The 13,012-nt window shown below is 33.4% G+C and overlaps 1 protein-coding gene across 11 annotated transcripts in view; it reads left to right on the forward strand.

Annotated features, from left to right (window-relative positions):
* Nucleotides 1-13,012, forward strand: part of NOVA1 (NOVA alternative splicing regulator 1) — a 150,693-nt gene that overhangs the window by 39,921 nt on the left and 97,760 nt on the right. For 4 of the 11 annotated variants that reach the window (XM_031668224.1, XM_031668228.1, XM_031668225.1 and 1 more), the window contains exon 3: nt 8,122-8,223. The exons of the other annotated variants lie outside the window; for them this stretch is intronic. The gene's annotated coding sequence lies outside the window, so the exon portion shown is untranslated. The remainder of the gene's footprint in view (nt 1-8,121; nt 8,224-13,012) is intronic. 11 annotated transcript variants of the gene reach the window in all.

Consider the following 13,012-nt stretch of genomic DNA (forward strand, 5'->3'; position numbering starts at 1 on the left):
TGTTAAAAGTATGCTTAGTTTTGTAAGAAACAGTTAAACTGTCTTTCAAAATGGCTGTAGTGGGCCGAGCATGGTGGTTCATGTCTGTAATCCCAGCAATTTGGGAGGCAGAGGTGGGCAGAAAGCTTGAGCTCAGGAATCCAGGACTAGCCTGGGCCTCTTGGCAAAACCCTGTCTCTACAGAAAATACAAAAAACATAAAAAATTAGCCAGTCATGGTAGCATGTGCCTGTAGTACCCACTACTTGGGAGGCTGAGGTGGGAGGATCGCTTGTGACCGGGCGGGATGTCGAGGCTGCAGTGAGCAGCCTGCACTCAAGCCTGGGCAACAAGGAGAGACTGTCACAAAAATCAAAATGGCTCTACTATTTTGCATTCCCACCAGTAATTTCCTTCTGTTGTTCCACAACCTCACCAGCATATGGTGATGTCGGCATTTTGGATTTTAGCCATTCTAATAGGTGTGTAATGGTATCTTATTGTTGTTTTAATTTTCAGTTCCCTAAAGAGATACTATGTCCCCACAAAATTGATGTGTTAAAATCCTAAATCTCAGTACCTCAAAATGTGACCTTATTTGGAGATGTAATCAAGTTAAGGAAAAGTTATAGCGGTAAGTTTGAATCCATTATGACTGGTATCCTTATAAAAGGAGAAATGTGTACAGAGATGGCATGCAGAGAGAATGTCATGGGAACATGGACTGCCATCTACAAGCCAAGGAGAGAGGCCTAGAAAGATACATCTTCAAAAGAAATCACCCCAATAACACCTTATTGCCCCTTATAACCTCCAGTACTTAAGCCACCCAGTTTGTAGTGCTTTGTTATGACAGTCCTAATATACATAAGATATTGAGCATCTTTTCGTATGCTTTTTTAACATCATTTTATCTGTTTAGTGAGGTGTCTTTTCAGACCTTTTGTCCGTATTTTCTAATTGTTGAATTGTGAGTGCTTTTTTGATATTTTGGATACTAGTACTTTATGAGGTATATGTTTTCCCCTATCTGTGGCTTATCTTTTCATTCTCTTAATAGTGTTTTCCACAGAGCAGAAGTTTTAATTTTAATGAAGTCCAACTGATCAATTTTGTTCTTACATGGATCTGCTTTTGGTGTTGTATCTAAAACATCATTGTCAAGCACAAGGTCACCCTGATTTTATCCTATGTTATCTTCTAGGAGTTGTATAGTTTTATCTTTGGTGTATTTTGAGTTAATTTTTGTGAAAGGTTTATGATTTGTATTTAGATTAGTTTTTTTTTAGTTTTAGTTTTTGATATGATATGTGGATATCCAGTTGTTCCAGCACTATTTGTTGAAACAAACTATCATTGCTCCTTAGTTACCTCTTCTCCTTAGTGAAATTACTTAATTACCTCCTCTCCTTAGTGAAAAATCAGTTGACTGTGTTGATATGGGTTTGTTTCTGGGCTTTTTTTATTTCTGTTCCATTGATCAAGTTGTCTGTTATTTTACGAGTACCACCCTGTCTTGATTACTATTGTTTTATAAAGTTTTGATTTGGATAGTGTCAGTCTTCTAGCTTTGTTCTTCTCCTTTAATATTCTGGGCCTTTTGCTTTTTTTGTATAAAGCTTTAGAATCAGTTAATTGGTATCTGCAAAATAACTCACTGGGATTTTGATGGGTATTGCATTGCATCTATAGATCAAGTAGGGAAGATCTGACATCTTAACAACAGTGAATCTTCCTCTGAGTACATGGAATAGGTCATTTACTTAGATCATCTTTGATTTCTTTCATTGGAATATTGTGGTTCTTCTCACATAGATCATGAGCATATTTCATTAGTTTTATATTGAACTTTTAATCCTTTTTTGGTGTTAGAACAACTACTTTTTGCACAATTATAAGAAACATTAACATAAGTCTTAGAACGAGCCCTGATAATTGTGTGATAACAAATTATAGTAGCGGATTATTTATTCCTGGTTGACATATGTGATAGCTGTTGTTGAATTAAATATTACTTATGCTAGAAAAGCTTAGAGGTATTTCATCACAACTTGATTTTTTTCAAGTTATGTAGGTTGATATTATTAAGTAACAGTGAATTAACGTGTTAGTTTGGATGAATTGAGTTTCCATGATTTTTCTTACACTTTTAAATTTACTTGTAACTGATATTTCTTTCTACATCCTGTGAGAAAGTAGAGTAGAAAAAAGGTATAAATTTAGAACTTAGTTTTGTAATTTTGACTCACACTTCATCTTCAGTGTGTTGTACCTCTGAGAAGGAATGACTGATGAAATGATAAAATATGTGTTGAATATACATGTCATAATTCAGGATGATAAGTAATTGTTAAATGAATGAGAATATTACATGAATAGTTATAAACATCAATGTAATAGAATTCTGTATTCTCAAAAGTGTGACATTTAAAAAGAGACAAGGCCATGCATAATTTAGTCATGTAAAATACTGATACCTTAATTTATCTAAAAGGAATTCCCTGATTTTTAAGAGAATGCCCATTAAATATTAATTTAACTCTTAAATGCCTGGAGAGAGCATGATTCCATTTTGTGGAAGATTCTGTTATTAAACTATGAGTCAGAGCAAAATATTCTCTAAAATTGTATTTTAGGTTACTGCAACATGAATATTGAAAGTGTTCCTATAAAACAAGAATCCATCTAAACTCTGTTTTCTTTCTGTTTTAGTCTTTCCCTCTGTAGAGCCTTTTTTTATCTACAAGCTTCTAAGTTTGATGTCTTATTTAGCAGATATTATGTTTTAGCTTCTGTAAAACCTAGTATTTTGTACAAACGCACAAAATATATTCATGTTATTTAATTGCTTAATATTACTGTTTACAAATAGACAAATATTTCTGTAGCTTTTATACACAAGGAAAAACGCTAAGAAATTATCTACAAAATAGCCATAGTTAGGTAATTGCTGGTTGTTCATAAGAATAATAAATAAGAATATGATAATTTAGGTATTCAGCCTAGTATTCATAGAATGTTTTAGAGAAATGAATAGTCAAAATCACTACCTCGTTGGTACTAACCATTTTATAATACAGTATGAATTGGGATGGAGAATTAAGTGGGAATGGGAACATGGAGTGGTTTTATTTTTCTCCAGTGTGACCTTTTTTGTTTACGATTAGTCAAATCATTCTTTATTGTTTCTTTTACTTGTCTCAAGATGATGTCATAGATTCCTAGGCACTTTAATTTAATCTGACTTTAATGTAGTAAAGTCAGTTTAACTTGAATTTTAACCTCATAGCCAACTTATAACTCAATTTCTCTTCTTTCAGTCAATATAACTTGGACTTTTCTGGGAGATTATAGAGTGTTGGGAGAGGTTGAAGTCTAGTCATTCCCTTTGCTCAATCCAGTGAGTGGAGAATGATCTGTGGTTTTTTTTTTTGTTTTTTTGTTTTTTCCCTCTCATATACCTATTTCTCCTCGTGTGTGCTGATGATGTAAGGGGAAAGGTAGAAAGGGAAAAGACTTTCTTATGTAAGTAGTACCTTTTGTTCCCTTTTTTCTGTTTCTGCTCCATTGCCTCACACTGACTAGTCCTTCTTTCCTTCCCTTCCCTCCTTCCCTCCCTCCCTCCCTCCCTTCTTCCCTCCCTCTCTCCCTCCCTCCTTCCCTCCCTCCCTCCTCCCTCCCTCCCTCCCTCCCTCCCTCCCTCCCTTCCTTCCTTCCTTCCTTCCTTCCTTCCTTCCTTCCTTCCTTCCTTCCTTCCTTCCTTCCTTCCTTCCTTCCTTCTTTTCTTCCTTCTTTTTCTTCCTTTTCTTTCTTTTTCACCAGGCTGGAGTGCAGTGGTACAGTCTTGGCTCAGCATGAGCTCTGCCTCGTTTGAAGGCCACCACCTGCCTCAGCCTCCTGAGCAGCTGGGATTACAGGTGCATACCTCCATGCCCAGCCAGTTTTTTTGTATTTGTAGTAGAGATGGGGGTTTCACCATATAGGCCAGGCTGGTTTAGAACCGTGGCCTCAAGTGATCCGCCCACCTCGGCCCTACAAAGTGCTGGGATTAAAGCTTTGAGCCACCACGCCGGGCCAAGTCCTCCTTCTACGAGGACAGGAGATGATTACTAGCTCTCTGATGGGGCACATGTACCCAACTTTGGTGGGGAGTGTGGGGGTTGTTTTTGGAGTGTCATACCAACCATTTCTGAATTGTCTTTTTCTACTCTTGCTCCATTTTTACCTCTCCAGTACATTCACAGCTTCTGGCTGCTTGAGTCTCCATCACCTGGAGGCTCAAGTCTAGCTGCTTTCACTTCACATTTACTACACTCTTTGCTTTTGCAGAGAGGGAATCCAATTATCTGTACCCTGTCTTCCAACTCCATGTCTTTTCTCCCTCTCTTCAAATAGGCACAGAGAAGGGAAGTGGGCATGGGATAATAAGCAAGTCTAACACACAAGCAGAGGTCCAACTGAGAGATGAGACACCAGTCTTCCCTTCTTACTAATCTTTTAGATGAACTCTCGCTTGATTTGGACTCTCAGCAACAGCCCTATTCAGCTACATTAAGTCAGTGAAGCAAACTCTGATGATTGCCCCGTAATGGGGACAGGAGAAGGCACTTCTGGATAAGGAGGAACTAAGGAAGGTAAAGATGTTAAAGTTATGGAGGTGGAGTTGGCTCTCATTTGTTTAAGTCTGTCTTCCAAATATAAAATACTTGATAGATGCCTTTGTTCTTAGCCTTGGGTTCTAATTGCCAGCCCCTGGGCAATGGGGAAAGTGCTACGTGATACCTCATTATATACATTTTACCAGTCTTGCCTAGTAGTTTTATTCCTCCTAGCTACAGTGAAGTTCATTCCACTACAGCTGCTGTTGTAACCCTTTTAAACAGGTTATATCATTCCCTCAGTCAAAATACTGTAGTGACTTTCTAAAACAGTAAAAACAAAAAACAAACCCAAAGTCCATATTAAACTTTGGAAGGCCCTAGATGATCTGACAGCAGGTTAAGTTTTTGATCACATGTTCCTATCTCAGAGCTTTGCTATCACTCTACCATCTGCCTCTGTATGTGGTATTCTAAAACTCCAGAAAGTAGACTCATTTCATTTCATTCTTCATTTAAATCATGCTGCTTCCTTAGTGTTCTCTGAATACACTTAAAATAGTATATTTGTTCTCTTCCCATCACTTGCTTTATTTTTGGTTTATACACTAATTTTCATACATTACATTGTATATTTAATAGTTTATTATATCACTTATATTAACATGATTCTCAAGAGGACAGGACATTGACTTCTTTGTTCACCACTTTACCCAGTGCCTAAAATAGTCCTTGACCCATAGGAAACAATGGATTTTTTGTTGTTGAGTGAATAAATGAATCAATGAATTCTAGCTATTAGATTCAATCTTTAGAAAATATATTTAACTTATCCTTCATTATTTACTCTTCCAGTGTTCTACATAGTGTAATTTTAATTTTTATCACTTTTATTATTTCTAACTGTATATTCCCATTATCATCACCCCAGTTGAATCATCCATACCTATAATTCATTTTCTATGCTGTTAGAATTATTTCTTATACAATATTTACTTAAATGCCACTGTTGGGGTAAAACATTCGAAGATTACTTAACATAATTGGTCCTGTGCCTATTCTCTTTCTCTTCTTGGTTCTTACATGGACTCTATTCCACTCACATCCTTTTCATTGCAGTATTCTGAATGCTAAACTATGCTTCTCTTTACTTCTGTGCCTTTTTACATAAAACCTACTGCTATATATATATATTTTTTACTGTGTGAATACATAAATGTAACTTCTATGAGAAGAGTAGAAAACACTCTTTACATTTGAAGTCGTTAGGAACCACCTGTATAGTTGTTGTATGCTATTGTTTTATATATATTAGCAAGTCTTTTTCCTCACTGAGTATCTTTAGGATTTGTTAAGAATTTACTTGTCATTTTATAAATGAGTATTTAAGTTACCACAATCTTGAGGAGCATACACCATTTTGTATTACTGTTTTGTAATATTGTGAATTATTTTAAAGGTGAGGATAATCTCTTTCTTTTTGGAGGATATGTATGTATGAATGATTATTATATCTTTATATCTACAGAAAAATACCTAAAAGGAGTAGAGAAAATGATTCATACAAATAAAAGTATTATGTGCATTACTTTTTTAAAAAAATGTGATCCCCTGCTAGATTCTTCAAATTTAGATTTTTTTGTTTGTATATTGTTATATAAATAAGAGACTGATAAATGAAATGACATTATTTATATAAAATTTAAGCAAAATGTTTACTATATCTGACTCTATTCCAAGTAAATACAGTGTGTGAGAAGGGACCAGTGTGTCTTTTTGAGAAATGCAGACTCCAGAGGTATGTGGCAGGATTCTAAAACTTATACTTAACATTTTTATTTTGAAAATAATGCAGAAATGTATAGTTTGTGATATTGATCTATTTTAGAAGACATGGCTAAATAAAAAATAATATTATGAAATTATGTAGCAGTAAACAAAGGTAGAATCCCATAGTTATTTGAGGTAGCTCTTTTGAACAATTATTGCTATTACTGGTAATAATAGGCCAGGTATTATATCATGTGTCTGATATGCATTATTTCATTTTGTAGTTGGAATATCCATTCAAGTTACTATTATTCATTTTACATGAGAAGAAACAGCTGCTCATTTACACATTTAATTTAGAAGGATTACTTCTGCTTGTTCTGTTGGGTTTCTTGAGTATAATTTATCAAAGTTTCTTAAACTACATGAGAGGTTACAGAGCCCCTTAAAACCTAACAAAATGTTATGGCCCATTTCCCCTGAAAATGTGTGTATGGACTCACATATTTTTATTTTACTATGCGATTTCCTAGAATTCCTAGAAATCTTAAATTTCATTTGTGGACTCTAGATTGGGAATCTCTGTTCTATATCTTTTAAAATAAAGAGCCACATCTTGTCACTTAAGGAAAATAATTTACATATTTACACTATGCTTTATTATAGAAAGAATTTAAGAAAGCTGAAAGAAAATTGTCAGCTAGCTCTCTAACTCCACTGAGTATATGCCAAAGTAAATAAATTCTATTTAATTAGCAAGTGAGATTCAGAAAAGTTTGACATATGGTATGCTAATGGTCAGGTTTGTTGGACTTTGGCACAAAGCATCCTCAGTCTGTTTCAGAAAGAAACCTAGGTGCGAATATTTTGAATAATGTAAAGTTACCTCTTCAGAGTAGTATGTACATAGTAGCTGTGCCTCAAGCTAGGAGATGAGATAGTACCTTACAGCCTTGTGATTCAGTGATATTTCTCAGAGAATAATTATTGAATTTGATTTTCTGATTCCATCAAAGATAAATTATGTGGACAGGTTGTTGTAGTAAAAGCAGAATGTGGTAATAATTTTCTGTACTAATGAACTAAAGTGATCTTAAACTTGGTTGACTCATTCTTTAGGGTCTATCTTAATTTGATTTTGGAGAAGAAAAGTTGTATTTTTATAAGACATCAGTTGAGGACTAATTTCATAAAATTATTTTTAAAATATAAAGTCATTTGGAATTTCAGAATAGCTTTTTAAAAATCCGTTTTAGATATTTTAATGTACTTGTGCTTCAGTTTTGATATCTTACCTATTTTGTTTTTTTCCCCCTTGAATTCTCATCGAAACCAAAAACATTAATTAGCTGAGCAGAGTAAAGAATCTTGTTGTATATATTGGCCTGATTTTAGGTAAATTTCTGTAGAAATAATGTTATAAATCAATATAAGTATTTGGGTTTTATTTTTTAACATACACATATGTTTTAACATTTGGTTTATAGTTATGTTGTGAATTGAGTAAGTGTATTTCTGCCTTTCCTGCAATCATTCTTAGCATTCAATTTTTAAATGAATGATAGCCCATCTGCGTAGGTCTCTGTGACTGAGTGATGTATTCTGTTTTGCTGTGGCAAAGTTTTCAGACAGCCACTTTGTTCTTATATATTTTCATTTTCTATAGTACTTTTCATCCCTGTATATATGTACAGGAGTCACTTCACCCACCACCGAATTGCAGCCACTTCTGAGGTGGAACGCAGCAACTGTTTAACAGCGCACTTTCCCCTAGGTGCTGACAGCTGCAGAAGAAATTGTACATGATGCTGTACAGAAGGTATTTCTCCACTGTGCCATCTGCAGAGTGAAACTGACTAGGAGTACTACATAGACTGTAAGTTTCTTGTGTACCTGCCCTAGACTGGAAAACCCAATAAGAGAAAATAACAAATAACTGGGAAACATCATCTAAAAATGTATTGAGGTCAGTTAAACTTAGTGCTGCTCTCCCTGGCTCTAAATTTTATTTTAAGATCATCTGATTGGTATGAAATTAAATAACAAATAGATGGATGCACTCCTTTTTATTCTAAAAGCAAATGAAACTAAAATGCTTTTATCAATATTCTTCACTTTGAATGGAACTTAATCATATTGTTTTTAAATATTTTTAAGTAACCAAACCAATGTTATAAAATTTCAGAGCCATGTTGTTAAAATAGCAAAAAAAAAAAAAAAAAAAAAATTGTAATTCAACAGGAACGTCTTAATTAGCTTTGCTTCCAGTGTTTTATGTCTTGGTTTTAATACTTTCTTTTGGAGTTTTGCAGCAAAGCCAGTTTATGATGAACTAGTTTTGATTCTTAGGATTGGAAACACCAAATTTGACTTCTTTTTTATTTTCATTCTTAATTTTTCTGAGATGAGGTCTCGCTCTTTCACCCAGTATGGAGTATGGTAATGTGATCATGGCTCACTGCAGCCTCAACCTCCTGGGCTTAAGCGATCTTCCTGCCTCAGCCTCCCAAATATCAAAGAGAGCCTCCCAGCTATCAAAGTAACTGGATGCTTGCACTATAGGCATGCACTACCACACCTGGCTTTTTCTTTTTTCTTTTCTTTTTTCTTTTTAGTTTCTGTAGAGATAGGGTCTCACTGTTTGAGACTAGCCTTATCTGGAACTCCTGGCCTGAAGCGATCCTCCCACCTTGGTCTCCTGAAGTGCTGGGATTATAGGCGTGAGCCACTGTGCTCTGCCCATTTTTTTTTTTTTTTTTTTTTTTCTTTAACATTTGGGGAGGAAATCAGGGGAGAGAAGAAACAGTAAATATTTGAACTTCCGCTTAATGTAGTTTTAGTCTCTCCCATTTAATTATTTAATGAGGTTTTCTTTTGTAAAAGCACTTTTATAAGAGTGCTATCTTTTGTAATAGTTTGGCATGTTTATGCCTTATAAAATAGAGAAAATATCATTAGAAACAGCTGTGTCTGTTGTTACACAATATGATACGGTATATTATATTTATTATTTTAGGGTTTTTTTAGTCAATAGTATGACATTTTATCTCTTTTTTGCTACATTTATAGACTGCTCTATGTAAAAAAAATTAGAATCTCAGACTTCACAGAGTCTTAATCTTATTAAATATAATGTCATTTGGTTTAGGTAACTTTATGTGTCATAAGTTAAATTATATTGTGCACATATCTATGTTTATAGATTCTTAGTCAAAACAGATAAAAAATAACTTCATTCCACAGTTTGTTTACTTGTAAAATGAGTTGGGTAGAAGAAATGATTTTCTAGGGACATTTAAAGTGTTTTCTGTTTAATTCAGGATTAGTAGTGTATGTATTTAGAATTGTACCTTACCAAGATATTTGGGCTTCAGTGACTTTGTTCTAATTAGAGTATTATTTGTGTTAATTAAATGCTGAGTGATAATGTTTTAGAATCAATAGAGGGGGTTGGGTTTCCTACAATGATTTTCAATTATCTATCTAATTTTGTAGTGTAGATAACTCCACTGTTTTGAAATGTAATTTTTGGACAATGCAGCACAGTTCTTAATATCTTATTCATCATGGAAGCATAAAGTGAGTAAGAATAAAAGGCTTTACTTACACCAAGTGGAAATATACTTAAAGGTTACCAAAAACTCATATTGTAATGAGGCTTACCCCCTTGCATAGATTTAGTATTTCATTTAATAGTCAAAGCACTAAAGAAGTAAATATCAATACTTAAATATTTACAGTTTACACATAATGTACCTATGTATCTCTAGCCAAGAGAGTATTTTAGGAAATATAGGAAATATAGGAAATATTTGAATTGCTATAATTGATTCTTTGGCACTTTCTACAGTGTTATTGTAAGTATTACTTAATCCCATTCATTTTATTTACCGAAGTCATCATTATTTGACAGAATAGATTATATGTTTTATATATTAAATTTTGGTTGAAAAGGTACAAACTGTACCTGCTTTGTGTGTCCTAGTATCTATTTTTAAATTATACAAGTTATTTCTTATATTTTAGACTTTATGTGGATGATATAAGTTTGGCAACTTACTTGATTCAATATTTAGTCATATGAATCTTGTACTTTATTATACCCAGAGTGTATGGGATTTGAAAAAGAATCAGATGGGAACTTTTTATTGAATATACTTCTGTATTATTGAATTTAATGAAAATATACTGTTTGTGTAATCAAAAATAAACTCTTGGTGTTTCAGTTAAATTATTTATTTGAAACATTTGTTTAGTTTTTTTAGAGTTTATCACCATTTCATAAAATAGATACCTCTTATCTCTATTGGTGATTTTCAAAGGGCCTTCCTCATGCCTCATGAAAGGCCAGAATTGTGAGCAGGATTATTACTTAATTAGTACTCACTTAATAATTTTGGAATTCAGAAATAAATTATAGGTTATGAATAAAGTTTAATGAAATATTTGTTTTCCATCTTTTCTCATTATAATTTTCTATTTGTAATAGGAAAAATGAAACAAGTGCATAAGTTATATGAATTTATTTTATTTTATTTTATTTTATTTATTTATTTTGAGATGGAGTCTCGCTTTGTTGCCCAGGCTGGAGTGCAATGGCACGATCTCAGCTCACTGCAACTTCCGCCTCCCGAGGTCAAATGATTCTCCTTCCTCAGCCTCCTGAGTAGCTGAGACTACAGGTGCATGCCACCACACCTGGCTAATTTTTTGTATTTTTAGTAGAGACGGGGTTTCACCATGTTAGCCAGGATGGTCTCGATCTCCTGACCTCATGATCTGCCCGCCTCGGCCTCCCAAAGTGCTGGGATTACAGGCATGAGCCACTATGCCTGGCCAAGTTATATGAATTTTTAAGTACTTATATATGAATGGTATATACTTAGACCTCTTGTGATAATGTCCTGGCAACATCTAGCTTTCCATTAGAGGCTTTAAGAAGAGCTACTAGAACAAGCTGAAGAAATAGTGAAATTGGTGAGAAAATAGGAAACTATATGGCAGTATATTTTTCATTGCATAATTTATTCAATTTAAACTAATTTTAAAGAACATACATTTTAAAATAGAATTTTAGTCCATAATTTTTAATTCTCAGATGTTCTCAGTTTTACAAAATACTCTTTTAAATTAGGTACATATTTTTATATCCATCTCAAATAGATTATATTTTAAATTATTTTTCTTATCAGATTTATCTGAACAAATTTTATTTGTTAGACGAAACACCTTCAAATGTTTTACTGTAAGTAATAGGGAGATGATTTTTCAATGTAGGATTAGGTGGACAATTCTTTTTATCCTAAGTCTTCAGTATTTGAGTTACTTCATTTGATAATCAAGCTTTAGTATTTCATACATCATTTCTTGTTATCCAAAATATAATTTATATTCACAGACTAATATATGGAATTTGAATTTAAATGTTTTAGAATTAAAAAATGAAAAATTTTTTTTCTAAATGGTTTCCAATAGATTAGTGGAGATATAATACTCATATCTTTGCTTTTTTTATTTTATATATCAAATGATTTATGCTTATTTTTATAAATTTTGCAGTTATTTTTCAATATAAATTGAATTCATTGAAAATTTTAAATGTATAAGTTTGCATAAAAGACTACTGATGCCAGAAACCTCATTATCTTTAATTAATCTTAACTGAGTTAAGCATTTATTACTTTAAAATTTTTCTATAATTCTGAAATTTCTGTATGTCTTGTGGGTAAATGTGTGTGTGTATATATGTGTATATCATCTTTCTAATGTATTTTCTGAAGTGTGGTCTCAAATCCTGACTGCCACTTTGTAGGTATTAATCAAGTGTAAATTGCTTAACAACTTTAAGGTTGTTTTTTAAATCTGTTAATTGGGAATCATTTCACCTACCTCACAGGGTTGTTGTGAGGAAAAAACAATAAAACATATGTGAAAGAGTGCTTAGCATATGGATAGATGTGCAGTGTATGAAAATGAATGTTACCAGATCTTCAGTGGCCCCCATTGTCCTCGGGATAAAATCCAAATTCTGTGTCATGGTGTGTGTTCTGGCTCGCCCTTATGTCTTCAGCCCCATTTCTTTCCTTGCAAACTGCACATATTGATTTATTGATACTATAGTCTTCATAGTTCCCAGGATATATCATGCTTTCTTTTTGACTTTTATCAGAATGCACCATTCTTTTAAACTACTCACTTTCTCCCCTTTATCCCTCGGCTACTCTCCTCTGTATAACTCAGCCTCATCTCTCAGGCTTTGCTTTCTATTTCTTCTGCACTAAGATGTCTTCTGTCCCTTCTTCCTCACTTATATATTTTCTTGGATGATCCTTCTATGTGATCCTTTGGGCTGTGTTTATTCTTTTCAGCAATTATTGCATGTAACGTAACTGCCTTTGTACTTGTCTGTTTCCTCTACTAGATGTAAACTTGGAGAGGGTGGAGCCTATCTTATTTGCCATTTTCCTGCACTACTTAAGAGTTTCTGTAACTCAGGAAATATTTGAACATTTTATAAATAGATGTGTTTCCCCTAAACAAATTCGCAACATAAGTAATGTGAGTACTACTCCTTAAATAAAGCAATTTGGATTCTATATTTATAAAATGTATTTCTGGTCCCACAATAATCATAACAAAATGATGGCCATATAATTGGTCTCCTT

The sequence above is a fragment of the Papio anubis genome, chromosome 7, assembly GCF_008728515.1.
Source record: "Papio anubis isolate 15944 chromosome 7, Panubis1.0, whole genome shotgun sequence".
NCBI lineage: Eukaryota > Metazoa > Chordata > Mammalia > Primates > Cercopithecidae > Papio > Papio anubis.